Below are 16,480 nucleotides of genomic sequence, written 5' to 3'. Positions count from 1 at the left end.
CCGGGATTCGTGCACGGAATTCACATCAGTGCAATAAATCCGGGCGTCCATTTAAAAGTATTGAAAGATGAAAACGATGCATTTCGGGAAAAGGAATGCAAAAATATAACAAAATCAAAAGTGTACACAAAAGTGTCATTTATGTGTTCGTCGAAATTAATTTTCATGCATCGATGCACGTCGCATAATTTGATTAAAATGTGTTGAAATTTCAGATTACGTTTGATTTGGCTTAAACGCTATTTTTGAAATGTGTATCCTACCTACACGTTGCAAATAATCACACGAAATGAGCAATCTCACGTTCCGAGATTGCACGATTATTTAACTAGTCAGGACAAAGGAAGGACTCCGGCCATACTGTCGATGCGAAACCAATCGTGGCACGACCGCTGTCATGATTAACCAATTTCGAGGCCGATGTGTGTCTCTCGCAAGGGATATGACACAATCTGTGTTTCGCGGAAAATTGCAAATCATCACGGGGAATATTAATCGACGTGTTTGCTTCAATCCTCAAATATTGCAGGAAATGATTGCTTGCGAGAGTGAACAAGATTCCCTTATGTTAATTGTTTTTAACAGTTAAATAAATAAATAAGCTCATAAAGTGAGTAAATATAATTTTTTTATTATCTTGATATAATTAAATTTGATGTTATGAATTTGCGAAAATAGAAATAGCAAGTGTTCGAATTGTATCCCGGTTTGAAACGCGTGAAATGTATAACAGTTACATGAAAGGGAGAGAGAGAGAAAGAGAGAGAATACATAATTAACTCTGTCATTGTTTAAGTGTAATTTGGCGTAGCAGCAATATCTATCAATGGAATGATGAAATATTAAAGACCGAATAATGAATCTGCGGATCGTATGCAAATACAGGCTGATTTCAAAAACGAATCTTCATTAAAGTCCTTATATGATTTCCAATTGAGATATTATATTAATTTAATATACCGTTCTCTTTTTTATTGTCATACATGTATACATGGGTAATTGATCATTATGAAATAATCATAGATGTAATTAATTTGGAAAAAATCCGATAAAAGACAAAAAATTTTAATCTCCAAGAATATTTAAAAAAAAATTTTCGGGGATAAGTTTTACACTCAATTTCAACTTTATTACGTTATCGAAAGTCTATATGACACAATCACGTTAATCGAACTTACTCAAAACGTATGAGTATCTACATGAAGTACCGAATATGTGATATAATAGACCAGGTAATGTCAATCGTAAATATTAGGAGTACATTTCATGTTGGCTTAATTCAATTACCTCGTTTAACACTATTTACGATCGTGTGATGTCGGCTACTGTATCTCGTGGATAAAGTTTCTCTCGCGCTCATGTGAGCACGAGTAATTAATCGACGAGTATTACGAAATTACTATCGTCAATCGAGAACTTTCAACGATATCAAATGATGCAGAAGCAACAAAGGATATTAAAATATGATAAAATCATATGAATATTATATGGAATACAACATTCTCATTGTCACATACGGTTTTTACCCATATCGGTTATACATGTATATGTGATAATTTAAATAAGGTCTATAAATTGCTATTATTTATAAAATTATTAATGAAAAATTAAGAGAATATTATTAATAAAATTGAATAACTTTAAATTATTAAATATTCTAAGTTATTTTGTTTCTTTCATAATATTTCTATACAATATATAATATATTTTATAATAATTTATTCTATTATTCTATATTTATATCTATTTATTCTATATTTAAAATTTATCTCATAAAGGTTTTATTCCTTTTTTACACTTTCGAATTATTAAAAAATATACATATTAATATATTAATAAGCAAAATATAATAATTATATTTCGACGCGTATCAAAATGTGCTTTGCATAAATAAATATTCTGAAGAGATTGCCTATCGAATTTTTTTGTGCAATTCTAACAAAATTGTTAATTCAAGCTCCTCCTAAGAAAAGTTTTGGTCAATATTTACTTGCGTGCTCAAGTAAGTTGTGTTTACTTCTCGTAGTTTATTTCTATCTAGCCTGCAACAGTCAATTTTCCGAATTTAAAAAGAGGACAATCTAAATTTGACATATAAAAGATACCACTTTAAAATAATGTAATTGCACATGTCTTGTATATGTCTAGAATTAATTAATATTTGAAAATTATAAGACAGACTAAAGAGAATATAAAAGACTGCGTATTAAAAAAAATCTATTAATAAGACAACTTATTTCAATCAGGCATGCATTAATCAAATAATTGCGTCTGTGAAATTGGCCCCATTTTTAACAAACACTTAAAACTCTAATTAAACTCTTTTTTCAAATTTTCAAAATAGGAAGCCAGTTTCACAGAGGTAAAATTAAAAAGTTATTCCAATTGAATCTGTATCTAAAATTTCATTGTTAATTGTTAATTGCAAAGTTTAAATTGTTAATTGCAATTTCAAGTAAACTTTGAAATATGTATTTTCTACAGTTATCGTTCGATTAAATCTTTTCTTTTTTTCCCTTCATAATGAAAACTCAACCGATCTACAAAAAACCGATGGAAAAGGTAAACAGCCGGACGCGGGTTAACATAAAAAGTAATCTGAAATCTCCGTCCGTTCATCGAGCGCCGTCGAAGATCGTCGACCGACGAACGAAAAAACATCAACGGATATGAGGATGCAGAGAGTGCATATCAGAATTCCGGAAGCGTTTCTCCGCCCGCCATCGCTTTTCATCCCGATCCAGAACATAAGAAAAACACACCAGAAAACTCGGTCAATGTTTTTTGCTATTCCTGACATCCGCGAAAATTCGCGGTGACAGACATTGAACCGGAAACAGTAGATTCGTGATTCTAAATAGTGACAACGTCACTCTTCTCGTGCGATCTCGCAACTTTTCGCGTACACACGGGAAATTACGACTCTGAATTCCGTTGATTTTCTGTACCGCATTCGTGATTCGAGGAGTTATTCTCGACCGCAAACTTCAAGTAGAAATTATGGTCTGACTTAGTGGTCGACCGTGATCGCGGATAATTAATCGAACTTTAATTAAAACTGTTGGAATTTTAAGGAAGAGAGAGAGAGAGAGTACTCTTTTTGCGGGCTTTTTAAATAATTGTCACGACTATCGTCGAAAACTAAGTTAAATCTTCGCGACACAAATCCAATTAATATTTGAATAATGTACATGTCATTAATTATAATTTAATTGCTATTTAAATTATAATTAACATATACATTGTTTATAAATTAAATAATAAATTCCAAATTTACAACTACTGAAATACAGATTTCAGATGAATTAATATCAAATGTTGATAAAATATTATTACTATCTATGTTAAGTGTATATTTGCTGCAAAATCTATAATAATATATATATATATATATATATATATATATATATATAACATAATTAATAAAATAATAAATAGTAAAATTAATATAAAATTAAAATAATAAAGTTAATATCGATAACTACTTATCTAATTTAATTTGGTTACAAAAAGAGAGAGATTGCATCCATATTCTTCTTCAATAGCCAAAGTGTAAAAATTACATAATCTCCTAAAATACAATATTGCAATACTTTCGCGAGTAATTATGCCACCACACGGCTAAATCGCCAGAGATACTTAATAAAATAGTAATCCTTACGAGTGAGTTACGTTCGCGATTAATTGTCTCTAACTATCTCGCTAGTAAAGCAAATTGTTACATAAAACAGATCCGGCTTTGCATCCCGTTTTCAAAATTGCGGTAACGCGTTATCCCTGGTAACGTTGGCTCAAAAAGTACGATGTAATCCGCGAAATACACGGAGAAAACGGTGCTTTTAACGAATGTACCATTCGCCGGAGAATCAGTAGTGTACAAGCTAAATGACCGGCTTAACAGATCTTCGGAGAGGGAGCGTATCGGGTTTATTCAAGGATTCGACATTAAGCCGATTCGAAGATTCGGAATCCCGCCTTCGCCACTTCACCTCGATTCGATTATCTAATTTCAAAATTCAGGCTCTATGTGATCGCATTTTCACATGTGTGTGTAAATCCATGCCCGAGTTTATCGTCGGTTGACGTCGATAGATGTCCAGCAAAGCGATGACCCTAATCGTTATTGTGCGTCGAAGGCGAATTTCCCGTGTTGAAAGTCCTCGAAAGATTACAAGGTCGAATTAAGATTAAATCTTCATTATTACCGGGCAAAATCGTGCCATCGTTATCATGCAAAAGCGCATCTAATCGAATTTATCGACGGCATTAACTTACGCGATCAGAGAGATCTGCATTTATTAAATTGTAGATTAAAGCCGGTCCTAAAGTTCTTTGATTAATTAGCGAAGCTTCGCGTTTTGTCAACAATATTTTGTTAGACAAGCATTCTCGAGTTTGACAATAAACGTCACATTTTCGCATTTGATCGAAGATTATGCAAATATTAAATGTCACAATTTATCTTCGTTTTCATATGAACCTTCAAGCATATTTGTGCTACATCGCAGTCTTCATCAATTTAGATTCTACTATCTCGTAAGAGTCATTAATTTAGTCTAGCACTGTGATTAATGGGAATGTATAATAATTGTTAGTTCACTAGATCTAATAAAAGCATTACCTCAGGTAAACTTATGGAGTAATAAAGCGAATACTATACGATGAATACACACAAGACGAATAAATGGAAATGTATAAACGGAAATGTTCTATAAAATGTAACAATTATACAATTATAACAAAATATTACAATTATAATTAAACGATTATATTAAATAGCGAATAACTGCCAAATTATCTAAATCGATTGAATCATTGAGCTATTTAAAAAATTATTTATTTAATGTATTAATCAAAGTTTTGTACCTATCATTATTATTAATAATATAAAAATTTAATTTAATTTTTGCTATATATTCTAACAAGATAATAAAATTACTATATTTTTAGAAATTTATTTTATCTCATATTTTTAAAAAAATGTATTTTTAAATAAAATTTATTACTATATTTATTATTATATATTTAAATCAACATCCCAAGGGAGTAGTAATTCTGTCGATAAACCTACTTGATCAATTCCATGGGAATCAATTTTATATCGATAACGATGCATTCGAAGCTTAAACGGTCGTTTATAACGTGAGTTTCTCTCACAATCGTATAAATAAATTGGCTCCTCGCGGCGAAACGACCACATTATATTTTTCCCGTACCTTGCTTTTGCATTCAATGCGCGTTGCAGTCTTCGATTTTGCGATCCTGGCCCGCTATTCTTTCGCCTGTTGTGCTTTCCCGCCCTTCCGACGTATCTACTCCGTTGTCCCCAGACAGTGAAAAAAGCGCCACTTCCTCCCATATCCGTCCGTAGCCAGCCAAAGTTTCGCGCTCACCTCTTATCTGGAGCTTACGGGCCATCGCGTCTCTGCTCCTCGCGAGAGATACTCCACGCCGCTTCTATCTCGCGCTTCGTCGCTTCACGCACACGTATGCTCACGCACACGCACACGTGACGGCAGAACGCGGAAATTGCGATTTCGTCATCCGCGATGAGCAACGACGGCGTCGTTTATCCGAGAAAAGCTGCATTCGTTCGCTTCATTGAGCACGCTTCAAGATTTATGATACAATATAAGTGGGGGCGTCGTCGTGTACTCGTATTTATCAATGAAAATAAAGCTTGCGTCAATGATAAAAAATTCTCCCGTAATAAATTTTATCGAGAAAGTATTCTCTATAACGACTCTGTGCATACCAATTAGAAAAAATTATGTTAAATAAATAACGCTTAATTTTTATTTAATTAATCAATTATTAAGAATTAAAGATTTAATTGTTAAATAAGAAGTGTATGTAAATTTGAAAGTGGAGGCGTCGTCGCGTACTCGTATTTATCAATGAAAATAAAGCTTGCGTCAATGATAAAAAATTCTCTCGTAATAAATTTTATCGAGAAAGTATTCTCTATAACGACTCTGTGCATACCAATTAGAAAAAATTATGTTAAATAAATAACGCTTAATTTTTATTTAATTATTCAATTATTAAGAATTAAAGATTTAATTGTTAAATAAGAAGTGTATGTAAATTTGAAAATTGCATATTTTCGCAAGTAAAATGACGCAAGAATTACATATACATTTGTGTGTATACGTTTAAAAAAAATTATTTTTCTAACAATAAATTAGATAGTGAAAATAAGTGAATTGGATCATTGGAGCTCTAGAATCAAGAATAAATGCATCGTATATTGTGCACGTGTATATATGTAAATGTTACTTTGTGATTCAATTCTTTCTTGTATATAGTTAACATTTAAAAGATTAATTGGTAATTTTGAACCTGCATACTTTTGTCACATTTGTCATAGTCTAGATGTAGAATGTGAATACAGGTCATTTAATTTTATGAATGTCCCTATTTTGTGGAAGCTTCGAAGCGACTACCTCTCCTTCTCTTCTCATCTCAGAGAATTCGGCCATCCCCCAATCCTAAACCGATCCTGTTCTGTATTCTCGATCGACGTCGTCGTCGCGACATCACGTCACATCAAGCACGTATAGGCTAAGAAATCTCTCTAGGCGATCGCGATCGGAATAATCGGAATAATTCAAGATATATAGCATGCAGAATTTTTTTTATAATGGCGTTCAAATGGAAATTCCGATGTGCATGTGTTGTCTCCGTTCGGAAAAGCAATTTATCAGACATTTATTTAATAAACACATTTACTTTTAACTCTACTACATCTACTTTTAACTCTTAAACAATATAATAATTAAAAAATATGCGATTATTTAAAGTCAATCATTATTAAATTATAAGCAATGAAAGATCAAAAGGATGAATTCATTTTCTAATTATTTTCAAATATAAGATTTAACAGAATCTTAATTTCATCTTGAAACGCTGTATTAAAAAATAACACTTCAATAATATAACATTTCTGTTACAACGAAATTTCTGTTATAAAAAAAAATTTCGAAAATTGTTTAGGAAACCTTTGGCAAATTTACACGGATAATCTCCATTTCATATTTTGTTAGAAACAATCGAAAACCATTGACTGAAAATGATCGTTTAGTGCAATGATTCTAACAGCGAAGAAAAGTAATTTCAGTGAATTCGGCAATTCCAATGATCAGACAGCGTTGAATGGCCTGGAAGAGCGGCTAATAAACGAACAATGTACACATACGGCGCTTTCAGCGGGTCAGAGCAACCGCGAGGCAGTTTAACGCGCGGTTAATCGCGTGCAATTAACTCGTTACTTGGTCTCTTAATCGAATTTCGTCTCACGCTCACCAGCACTGATCTTCCTACTCGATTGTATACGCTTGTTATTTTCGCGTGTGTCTAACTGAAACTCTGTTTGTACGTTTACCTTATACGTACTCGCGTTTAACAGTGTTCCATTGGGCGCATAACCCATCACAATTATACGTTTGTTATCAAGTTTATCAGTATCATCAAAGAGATTCCACATGTAAAGAATGAATATTTGCGGAGAGTTAGGAAAACGTGAATACTGGCAAATAACATACAATATAACGTTTATTTCCGATTAAATTTATCGAGATTTGTTCCGTTTTAGATTATCGTAGATTTGATATGTCAAATTACATCAGTACAATATAATAATCGCAATTCGCAATTTAAATTTTAGCCTATTAACTCTTTTTCCAAATGAATAAAATGCAGAAACTCGTGAAAAGTGTGCTTGTCCGCGGCAAATTATCTTCTTTGTGGACTTTCTAGACGTGGAAACTTTTGCAATCAGGACTTAATTCCATTAAAGATATTTTATATAAATATATTATGATAATAAAAAGTAACTGAACATTTCATTAGGATAAAAAGGTAGGTAAATAGGAAAACGTAATATGATTTGTTCAAGGAGTTAGGATCATTGAAAAGTCCGCAACGACTTGTTTTAATTGTGGTAAATAATAAAAAGATCCTCATGTGTAGACTTACAATCGCGGTTACAAGTGTCTCATCCAGGTAGCTCCTTACTCTTGATAAAGCAAGAAAAACACGCGCGATGATCACTTTCCACAAGAATTTCAACCAAGAATGCTCACGATTAGTTTTGTAATAATTTTTTTGATGCGGCTAATCGTATAAGATATAATAATTATTAAATATCTTGCATTAAACGTCAATTTAAGAATAAAGTTTTCAAATTAATTTTTAATTAAGCATTCTAACAACAATCCTAAATCTTATATAATAATTGGCGAGATTGGTGGCTTTTATCGATAAATTTCAATTGTTTCAAGATCATTGATCATGTCTCTTCTAAAACAAAAATTTCTTTCTTATATAAAACTATAAAATTCAATGATAACAAGCTATGTTATAATTAAATATCCTTCTAATATACATATTAAAAAAATAATATATCTAGCTATAAATTTTTTGTATACTTTTACGATATATTTTGTCGTAAAAACAAGAAAAATATTTTTCTTATTTTTACAAAAAACAACGTATTATTATTCTTTAATTAATAGTTTCCATTATAGAATGTGATCACTACCATGGATTTCAAATGGAATCGAATCGCAAACTTTGTGGTGCATCATTAATAGGATAACTTCCATCCTCGAAGGATATCTAGTTAGTTTAGATCGAATAGTGTTCAACCGTGATCACTGTTAAAGCGACAAGTTATATGAAGTAGAATTACATAAATTCTCTTTGAATGATGAATGTCCTAATCGAGGACTTTTGCCAATATTACTAAATTTATTAAAAATAATTTTTTCCGTGCAAGACAATACAAAATAAAATATATTAAATTAAATGAAAAATTCTTTTAATCCCCCACAAAAATTGATTCATGTAAAGAACTATTTACTAATTTCCTTTCGATGGCAAATAGCCGCATGATAAAGACTTTTAAAGAATTTTAATTCAATTTACACAAATTATGAATTTTTTATTTTAACTCTGTCAAATTGACCGGTGATTCATAAAATATTGATCTTCATTGACTTAACGCGCCACTAGAGTTCTTAACTCGCAATTAATTTCCCCTAAACATCGCCGGCCAATCACAAACTTTCCTCACGTCGTTACAGGACTAACTCGGAGAACCACGTAGTCTTCGACAAAGTTTCCTGATGCTCAACAAGGATCATCAATGGAGAATTATTCTGCAAAGTTGTGCTGCAGTTAGCGTTGATCGTCCGCGGGATAATCTTAGCCGCGACAATCATTTTCTCAAGTCAATTAATCGTTATCCCTGACTTGTTGATCTCTCTTTCTTAATCTCTTTATCATTTTGTAGTCTCGCAAAACTTTCGACATGCACCATCGATCAAATGACTATTTATTGATCAATCAATTAATCTAATCTCTGATTTGTTATTTATATCTCTTAAAAATTTAAAAAATAATTGAATTTTCTGATATTTCTAATATCAATACAACTGTTCAAAGACAGCACTTCAATTAATTTGATTATAATTAATAATACTTGATCCTAACACAATATTGCTAAATATGTAAATTTTGAAATATCTTTCTTATTTCATATTTTTCACTTCTTTATTTATTTTTAATAATATTAATCTTTCCATAATGAATGATCAAATGAAACATATGACATGCAATTCGAAAAATTCTATTATATTACGAAAATATTCATAATAATTTATTAAGAAATTTTATCTCTAGCTGCAACAAGCGTTCTAATGATTTGACACGTGAAACCACCAATCTCTCAATTCCCAACTTATTCTCTCGATAGCCGCATCTTCCCACCCTTTAATCCTTCTGCCTCGACACTTTTCAAGGATGCTCTCGAGTTCACGTCGTTGCTCGTCCGCCAATTAATCGATCCCGTTACCTCCTCGATCCCGTTTCACCCCGACACGACACTGCCGCAAATTTTCCCCTTCTCTATCACGCTCTCTTATCATCGGCACTTGTTAACTCTCGACAAAGTTCTCTCTCGACTCTCAAACGTTCGCGAGTGTCTCGCGAACGTTGAATACAACTCGCGCGAGCATCTCGGGGAGCCGAGATCCTGATCGCGCGATAGCGACGATCTCGTCGTCTCGGAAGGAAGAAAGGAAGAGAGAAAAAGAGAGAGAGAGAGAGAGAGGGGAAGGGGGCTCGTGGGGTCGAGACGTCGCCGTTGTACGTGGTCAGTTCGGCGTCGTGGAGCGCACTGAGAGAGTGTAACAGCCCCGCCCGCTCGCTACGAGGAAACTCGACGCCGGGCGTCGCGTAGATTCATCCCCATCGGTTGCCCGGAGCAACGCCGGCGTACACGGGGAGCGACGCGAGCGCGACGCAAGCGTCCCAGACAACCACCCCGGAGTCCCAGACGACGCGCCGCATCGCGACAAGGTGCGTGCCGGACGCGGGCGAGAACCGTGGAATCCAACTAGACTAAGCTTGTCCAATTGAAGTCGTAAATCATTCGGATCATATCTGACAATCGAGCTACGAGAGAGAAGCTACGGAGCGTCCAACTTTACTTCCGTCTTAACCGCTTGCTACGGTTCTAATTTATGATTCCTTTTATTTATCAATTCAATCATTTGTGATTTTTTTTAATACGCAAATTTTTAATTCAAGAATAATATTTGATTTAGATTAATCAACAATACATGACTGAATATCGTGTAATTTCGTACATGTCTTTTATTAATTTATAATTATTTTGCATAAATTTGAATGTAATATAATTTATAAAAATTATAGATTATAGATTTTATAGAATCATCAATTAATTAATCACTGTATATTGTAAGAAATAATTAAAAAATTAAAATTAAAAAAAAATTTTTTTAACAAATATAATAAAATATAAATAAAATTTTATATTCCTAACAATATACAGATTAATTAATTGATGATTCTATAAAATTTAGTATTATAGAAAATTATTAATTTATTTTAAGAATGTCTCACAATTATTTTAATCTTTTAATCCATCTATGTAATTATGATTTTATTATAAATTTAAATTTTCAAACATTAGTTATTAAGGGTATCATTATTTAAAATATTGAGAAAAAAAATTGTTATCTACATCGGAAGATATCTGATTTAACCGCGACCTGATTGGTTCAACGAAATCGCGATTCTTGTTTCGAGAGGCAGCGATCACGAAGAATCATATACACACAATACTGAAGCGGAAAGCGCATCGGAGGCATGCTGCATGTATCGCATTTAGATATTCATTTTTACACCCATCATAACAAAGGCACTAACTCGCCGTTACTGCACCGTCGTGCATTAAGGTCGATACGATAACATAAGCCGGGACTCACGACGATTCGCGGTAAGCAACGGGACAGAGATATTCCGAATCACTGATCGAGTTCCGTGAATTGCAAGACGGTGAGGCTGCACACGCTCCGAGTGCATCGGTTTACCATGGACTCCTCGATACTATGCGAATAATGCACCTATCCACGCGCCTATAAGATCCGGTTCTACTTTCGGGATGTCGTAGAAATATTTCTATCAGAAATGCATAGTCATTGAATTGCATATTAAAATATTATATTATTGTTTAAAAAGAGAAAGAGAGGAGAAAGAGAGAGAAGGGAGATGTTTGTATTTTAATGCAGTAAAACTGCCATAGTAAAATGTATAAATGACTTTTGATTTTTGAAATGCAGAAGATATTCAAGATAGTCGCGAAATAACTCCTTTTTCACAAAAATGTATCTACACAAGTTATTTACAGAGTATTCAAATATGAAAAAAATATAAAAATAAAAAGTGTCAAAATTATTTTTATTAATTTCGAGGAATGCATTCTTTCAAATTTTCATGCATCGATCGTTGCAGACATATGTATAATCGTGATACAAAGCGGGTCATTTTCGAGCACGTGGCCGCTGACAGATTAGTTATTGATTTTCATCTTCATTGAATCCTCCATATGATTTTTAGTAGATCAGATCCAAGCACCCTACGCGACACGCATCAGTGGAATTAAAACTCAATCGTCCTATCATCATTTGTAACGGTAAATGTTTTGTCGCATCTCGTTTTCTTATGTGATTAAATTTCAAAAATCGATTGAATATCTACAGCGCAATCAATTTCGCGAAAAACGATCCACAAACATTAATTTTAATTGTTCGACTATCATTCAACACCACCTTGTAATTTTTACCAATTCATGTAATTTAATCGTCAATTAAACGTTTCCAATCAATTTTAATTCGGCGGATGTAAAAAGCGAGAAAAGTTGGCAGTTTATCGAGAATTCGTTAAGCTCGATTCACGATGTACAAGAGAGAGAAAGAGAAAAAAATATGATGTCATTATTTGGCATTCTTTTACAATAATTTCTCATAATTATGCGAATATTTCAGTATTTTTTTCTCGTATGCCATATAAAAGCGATTTTGCCATTTTCGTTTAATTTATAATTCACGAACCTGATAAACGATATCACGAAATTGATAAAAATCGATCACAAATAAAAACGGCATTAAATAAATAATACTTTATAAATGAATTTTTTCGCGGCGCATTTCTCGTTGCTAAACCGATCAAAATATCGAATATTAATTGCAGACGTAGCTTATGTGAGATGACAGAATGATTGATGTTGCACAATTGAAAGAAAGTAAATTTCATATATTTACTGATAGACGCATTAATGGACGTCTGCTCGTAAATGCAGAGCAAAGTCTCACTCATGCATTACATTATCATAATTCTCTTTTTTTCGAGTATCTTTTTTTACTTTTATATTCATATAAAATTTTAGTCTTTGATTCTTTCCAAGTGTAGAAAATAATCGAACACACAAGGTTTCTTCATTTTGTTTTTTTTTTTAAATTATGTCTGATATTCTCAATATAATTCCAATCAGCTGATAAATAAAAGTAAAAGCCGCTTGAACAAAATTTATCGTTCTTATCAATAATTATTTACTGCCTGTTATTTACCTGTCTTGACAATTTGACCTAAGATATCGTAATAAGCTAAATTATGAATCCTCATCTACATTCAAATAATTTAACCTTTCAGAAATCGCGTTATTTAGATTTAATAACTGATCGCGTAAATATAGTACGTTATATGATTAAAAATTATAATTTAATTTCGAATATAAAATAATAATTCTTTCGTTCTCTCGTATCATAAAAGATTTAGTTTGAGTCAGTTTTAATTAATTTCTACATAATTAAGGTAAATATAAATTAATATTTTATATAACTACCTTATACCATAAAATCGATCGCCTTAATTAATTTCAATACAATTATAATTCAACGAAAAATATTTTTGTTCAATGTCGATTTATGTTTGTATATACGTTTCTCGTATATATTCTGCGATTGTTGAAAAATTAATTAACTGTTGAGCTTAAATATAAAACGAACAGAATTTTAACTGAAGCAAATCTCCAAAATGATAGGCTGAATTGGATACTGTGAAAAGATGTTAAGTGATGATATCAAGAGGAAAAGATACGTAGAGCTCCTCGTTAAAGTTCTGTACAATTTTTCGTTCTATCAACTCCGTTCCGTCTCTTCCCGCGTATTCTTTCCATTACAATTTACTCTAATTAAATATACCCCACCGTACTCTCTCGTAAAAAATTGCCGAGTACATGCGGACGACATATCGCGAAATGCCTCATATTTCATCCAATTTCTCGAAGCTAAAAAGAATTAATAATTTTTCGATATACATAAAAATTTATCTCTTAAACATATGCGTACGTAAAAAAGATTCGAAGCTTGTTTTATCTTTGTACTTATCGACGATCACGTCTCTCATAATTGCTATAATTGATAGATTCGCAAGGCATTTGCAAAAGGAAAAAATAGATTTTTATCGTTTTTTCGAGATATATTTAAGAGCTAAACGAAGTTCGGGCGCGCCGCGACGTGCCTTATCGAGCGTCGGCAAATGCAAATCAAATCCACTGTTGCGGAGAACGGGTTGCAAGAGAAAAGGGTACGATCTGATAGTTTACGATAAATGGACGAAACGTGGCGACTAGCTCGCGAAAGTTCTACAACGTAGCAGAGGAAATGAGAAAGAGAAATAGCACCATCGGCTATTCGCCTGAATCCAGCTCAACTGCTTCGGGTTTTTAAACGCAGTTTCTTGTCTACCATCACCTCTCCCGTCCGTTCCCTTCTCTCCGAAGTAAATCGTTTCGTGACTCTATTCCTTAATAGTTTAATTCACTATTATTAACTTCATTAGTTAGTCATTAACAGAGAAAAAAATTAACTCGCGATTATTAATTAAACAAAAATAATTATTACAGAAGTGTCATTTAAATCTCATTAGATACATGACGTGATAATTTATTGAAAAAATAGGCTGGAAAATAGCTCGACTTTTTAATATTCAACTCAATTATAAACATTATAAAGAGATTAGAGATATAACAAATTTATTTAATTTGTAAAATAATACAGTAAAAATTTTTCTCAAACAGAGAGAAACGTAAAATAATCAATCTAACATTTTATTAACTGTCTCAAACATTTCATTTTACCATATAATGATTACGCGTTGAGATTTATAATAATTTCCGCGATAGCTTTTCTAACCTTCACGATGATGGGAGAGCAAGAATACGGCATTATACGATGGCAGGATGCAGGATGCACTACTTAGGCGCATGCCTACGTAAATGCATCACATCGGGTAATTAGCGTGTATCGTCGGCCGTATGGGATGCACCTGCACCTATTATTTATCTCATCCGTATGAGTACGCGATTTCTTACGCCATCCGCTCGCAATTTGCTGATGGTAGAATACCAAGCACGATGGACGGATGCAACTCATGTTTTTGCAGATCTCACAGACTATCGCGAGTAAGCGTAACATGATGGCGAGAACTGTATACTAATTAAAAAATAAATTTATTTGATTCAACGTTTGTCTCGCTTTTTCTATATACTGCATTCCAAAAAAATTTATAGCGATTTTAAAAAATTATGTAGTATATTCTTTGATGAGATTAATATTTAAATAATTAAACACTCGAAATTTTATTAAAATTTTTATAAATTTATGGCATATTAAAAAAAAAATTTTATTTCAATAATACAAGTTATATTTAATTTTAATTTTAACATTGATTTAATTTTTAATATGTCATATTTTTCAGAGATGAAAAATGTAGCAATAAAAAAAAATAAATTAGGAAAAAGAATTTCAAGCTTTTTTGAATCAAATTCAGCAAACACACTTTTTATATTATCACTATATAAATTCTGCTTGCGAAAATAAAAAATTAAATCAAAGTCCACTATTTCTATTTATAAATGTTTTTCCTTAATTTATTACAAAATTTCTAATTCTTTTTCGAAGTGCAACATAATCTGAATAATTTAATTTTTCTTTCTTGTGCAATATAAAAATTGAGATTTGAGATTTCAAATTATGTCAATATAAAATAAGAATTAGCGAATCACACACACACATCTAGTGCCTAAGTTCTCTAAATACAAACCGAGTATTAAGACACGAATTATAATACAAGTGTATTAATATATATAATTCGTGTCTTAATACTCGAATGCACATGCGGATGCATATGCACAGGCGCGTTGCAGCAGCGTGCATCTATAACAGTGAATTCGGCGCGAACAACCAATTGCACGCTTGCATTTCGAGTTTTCAAACTGCTATTTCCAAACGCTTCAAAATTACGCTCAACCGTCGAGTAAACTCGGTAATATTCGACGAACTGACGGCGTGAAATTCGCATGATCGTCGTATTCAACAGAAACGACTATAAAAGACAAATTTATTCGAGCGTAGGCTACTTCCTTCCTCAACGTTCCCTAGTTTTACACATTATCGATAGTCTTTTCCGAAAGTCTATTTCACGAATTGTGTAAAAATAACAATAGTTCCCTAATCATATTAAGAGTTAAAATTATTTTAATGTATAAAGTTTCATGTTACCAAAAAAAAAATTAAAATATTGAAAAAAAAATATATTTAGAGAATTCAATTATTCAATAACTATTTTAATATAATATTAAACAAGAAGAAAATTATAAAAAAATAAATATAAAATATTTTGTACTATATATACATATTTAAAAGGAATAAAAAATATTAATGTTTATCTTCAAATTAAAAAAAATCATAAAATTCATATATGGGATGCAAAATAATTTCGATAAACTGGAAACCGTATCTTGGAATATCCATGCATCAGATGCGCTACGTGATCATTTTAACCTAAGGGTTAAAGCTAATGCTGCTGGAAGATTGCTCATTCTCCTCTATCGTACGGTCGTCATTATACGCGGATTATCTCCGCCGGCAGTAAAATAAAAAAAACTTTCACGCGAACGCGATCGTAAAGATTTATAACCGAGTTTACCGGGGAGCGAGCAAACTTTTAGCGAATTACAGAGGAAAATGTGCACGCTAACTCCGCGACTTCGTATCTCGCTTGTCCTATAGTATCCTGTTGGTACTAAGCCTCTTGCTCTGCTAATTAATTC

At 32.3% G+C, this 16,480-nt stretch overlaps 1 protein-coding gene and 1 long non-coding RNA gene across 9 annotated transcripts in view; both read right to left on the bottom strand.

Annotated features, from left to right (window-relative positions):
* Positions 1-10,165, bottom strand: part of LOC145976897 (uncharacterized) — a 34,420-nt gene extending 24,255 nt beyond the window's left edge. Inside the window, exons 1-2 of the long non-coding RNA XR_014440344.1 lie at positions 9,772-10,165; positions 7,978-8,115 (exon numbers count right to left, since the gene is read on the bottom strand). This is a non-coding gene — a long non-coding RNA (uncharacterized LOC145976897). The remainder of the gene's footprint in view (positions 1-7,977; positions 8,116-9,771) is intronic.
* The window catches only part of LOC145976882 (uncharacterized), a 247,049-nt gene that overhangs the window by 146,328 nt on the left and 84,241 nt on the right, over positions 1-16,480 (bottom strand). The window lies entirely within an intron of this gene.

This window comes from Camponotus vicinus, unplaced genomic scaffold (assembly GCF_025532165.1).
Source record: "Camponotus vicinus isolate PSW18456_S1 unplaced genomic scaffold, iyCamVici1.0 SCAF_9, whole genome shotgun sequence".
In the NCBI taxonomy this organism is placed as follows: domain Eukaryota; kingdom Metazoa; phylum Arthropoda; class Insecta; order Hymenoptera; family Formicidae; genus Camponotus; species Camponotus vicinus.
Note: the sequence above shows the minus strand (reverse complement) of the source record. Positions and strands in the feature narration are given on the sequence as shown.